Source organism: Otolemur garnettii, unplaced genomic scaffold (assembly GCF_000181295.1).
Source record: "Otolemur garnettii isolate 467f Iridium unplaced genomic scaffold, OtoGar3 scaffold00047, whole genome shotgun sequence".
NCBI lineage: Eukaryota > Metazoa > Chordata > Mammalia > Primates > Galagidae > Otolemur > Otolemur garnettii.
The window spans coordinates 9119433-9122914 of NW_003852442.1; the positions used below are offsets into that span (position 1 = coordinate 9119433).

Here is a 3482-nt window from a genome sequence, read left to right on the forward strand (position 1 = left end):
GTTTTTTTTTTTTCTTCCCCATGTCAGATGGGTACTGTGCCAACATCGGAACAAGATTTGCATCTGTCTCATGCATGCCCATAAAAACCCAGTCATCTTGCTTATGAACTATGAAAGGATCAATTTTTTTTTTTTTTTTAATGGAGACAGAGCCTCAAGCTGTCTCCCTGGGTAGAGTGCTATGGCATCAAACCTCACAGCAACCTCCAACTCCTAGACTCAAGCAAGTCTCCTGCCTCAGCCTCCCAAGTAGCTGGGACCACAGGTGCCGCCACAACGCCCGGTTATTTTTTGGTTGACGCCGTCATTGTTGTTTGGTAGGCCCGGGCTGGCTTCGAACCTGTCACCTTAGGTGTATGTGGCTGGCACCTTAGCCACTTGAGCCACAGGCACCAAGCCCAATTTTATATTTTTTTGTAGAGACATGGTCTCACTATATATTGCCCAACCTGGTCTCAAACTTCTGGACCCAAGCAGTCCTCTCACCTTGCCCTCCCAAAATGCTGGGATTACAGCTATGCACCATTGTGCCTGGCCTAGTTTCTTAGGAGTTTGTGATAATTCATAGTTTTTCTTACACAGAAGTAGTGAGAGTGGTGTAATGAGTTCCTGGGTTTCTTTACTCAGTCTCAACTATCTTCTTATTTTGGGGGCATAGAAGTTGGGAGAGTGGCATATTTAAAGCAAATCCCAAATACCATATTGTTTTACTCAAATACTTCATTATATGTCTGTGATAAATACTCCAAAACTCCCAAACCCTTATTTTGTACTAGTACAATGGAAGTGTTTAGTTATATTGTTATTTTTTAGTATTTAAGTGCATCATGAAATATTTCTTCAAAATTTCTTGGTGTCTTTTCTTGATATATCAGTTTCAGATGATAAATTTGTGGGGCACACTAAGCTATGCACAGAGTGAATGGTTTATAAATGTTTAGGTAAGATAGACTATTTTGTGTTTTGAATAGGAATTAATATTTCAGTGTTTTAAACCATAAATCCACTTTAAAAGTCAGAGGTGTACATTTTTATAACTGTTACTAACCTTTCACTTAATTATATACTTGAGATAGTAGACCACACTATTTCTACTATCTCATTTAATACTCTCAATAATCCTATAAGGTGGATAGTGTTACTCTATTAGCTGAGAAATAGTCTCTAAGAGCTAAAGTAACTTGTATGACATTATACCCTAATATATAGAGCTAGTCCTCTTGAACTTCAAAGACTGTATTCTTTGCAATCCACCATGGGTGTTTCCACCTGGGGAAATTAGTATGTGACTGTTGAGAATACCACAGGTTTATAAATGGACACAAAATGGGAAGGATCACCTAGAATTAGAATCCTCTTTTTTCATCATCAAGAGCAATCGAGTAGCAACATCTCCTATGAATTGAAGTATTGTAGATTTTCTCAGGCAGACAGGCTGGCATTATCAGACACAGCTAATTTAATTATTAGTCTGAGTCCATTATGAACAGAATTTCCACTTAATGTAAAGAGTTTCAAATTCCAACTTACCTTAAGCAGGATTTGTACTAGTACAATGGAAACATTTAGTTATATTTTTATGCTGTTTGTATTGAATCCATGGAGCAACACAAAAAGCGAACTGAGACTAGAGCTGACACTGTCATTACCCAGCTGGCAGTGGGCAAGTCATTTTATCATCTGAGTCTCAGTCTTCATGTGTTAAATGAGAAATGAGAAGTTTGGTAATAGTACAATTTCAAGAGCTCTATTATCTAACCTATATGAGTCATTTCCTATATATGGCATATATTTTTTATGTGTATATATATGGTTTCTGGGATTATTGTGTACCATCTCCTGATTCCATATTCATTCATGGAGGGCACCAGTGATAACAATATAAACAGCAATTAATCCAAACATTGTTTGGCTTTAGGATATATTATTATTTTTATTATTTTTCTTTTCTTGAGACAGAGCCTCAAGCTGTCACCATGGGTAGAGTGCTATGGCATCACAGCTCACAGCAACCTCCAACTCCTGGACTTAAGGGATTCTCTTGCCTTAGCCTCCCAATTAGCTGGGACTACAGGCACCTGCCACGATACCTGGCTATTTTTTGTTGCATTTGTCATTGTTTTTTTTTTTTTTTTTCCCTTGAGACAGGAACCTCAAGCTGTCCCCCTGGGTAGAGTGCTGTGGCATCTCAGCTCACAGCAACCTCCAACTCCTGGGCTCAAGCGAGTCTCCTGCCTCAGCCTCCCAAGTAGCTGGGACCACAGGCACCTGCCACAATGCCCGGCTATTTTTTGGATGCGGCTGTCCTTGTTTGGCGGGCCCGGACTGGATTTGAACCCACCACCTTGGATGTACGTGGCTGGCACCTTAGCCACTTGAGCCACAGGCGCCGAGCCCAGTTGTCATTGTTGTTTGGCAGGCCTGGGGCTGGATTCGAACCCACCAGCTCTGGTATATGTGGCTGACACCTTAGCTGTTTGAGCTACAGGTGCCGAGCCAGGATATACTGAATTGCATTTTTTTTTTGTTTGAGCTAATATGGAATTTCCTCCTAAGCTATCTCTCAGTGGTTGGAAGCAATCTAACCACATAATCAAATCATCATTGATCTTCTATTATGCACCTATTATTGTGGACGGACACTTCTACTTTAAGATACCACCGTTACTTACAGTTGGTTTGATAAATGAGATTGTTGTGATCAAGAAGCCATTATTATAAAAGATGATGTTAATCGCTTGATGTCTTACACTGAATTATTAAGGGACAGTGAAATAAAAAATTAGGATTCAGCCCTGTTTGGACACCAAAACAAAAAATTAGGATTTAGATCTGGATAGAACCCAGCTCTACCGTTCTTAGCTTAAAAAATATTGTCACTGGGAATGGTGGTTCACGCCTGTAATCCTAGCACTCTGGGAGGCCAAGGCAGGTGGATCACTTGAGTTCATGAGTTCAAGACCAGCCTGAGCAAGAATGAGACCCTGTCTACTAAAAATGAAAAACTGAGTCAAGGCCAGGCTCGGTGGCTCACACCTGTAATCCTAGCACTCTCGGAGGCCAAGACAGGTTAATTGCTTGAGCTCATGAGTTCAAGACCAGTCTGAGCAAAATAGAGACCCCCGTCTCTACTACAAATAGAAAAACTGAGGCAAGAGGATTACTTGAGCCCAAGAATTGGAGGTTGCTGTGAGGTATGATGCCACAACACTCTATCCAGAGCAACAGCTTTGAGAATCTGTTTCCAAAAAAAAAAAAAAAACCGAGTCCAGAGGATCACTTGAGCCCAAGAGCTTGAGCTTGTTGGGAGCTATGACACCACGGCAATGTACCCAGGGCAACAAAGTGAGACTCTGTCTTAAAAAAAAAAAAAAAAAATCACCTTATTTTCCTTAGGTAGCAAAAATACTGATTTATCACTGTACTAAGTGGTGATATACATGAATTCATGAATTTGATGTGGCAGTTGTACTTTTCTTTTT

General features: G+C 40.3%; 1 non-coding gene across 1 annotated transcript; it reads right to left on the bottom strand.

The window, feature by feature from the left end:
• Positions 1-21: 21 nt before the first annotated feature.
• Positions 22-120, bottom strand: LOC111725794. The gene has a single exon (XR_002773770.1). It is a non-coding gene; the product is annotated as a small nucleolar RNA U13 (small nucleolar RNA).
• Between the last annotated feature and the right edge of the window lie 3362 nt (positions 121-3482).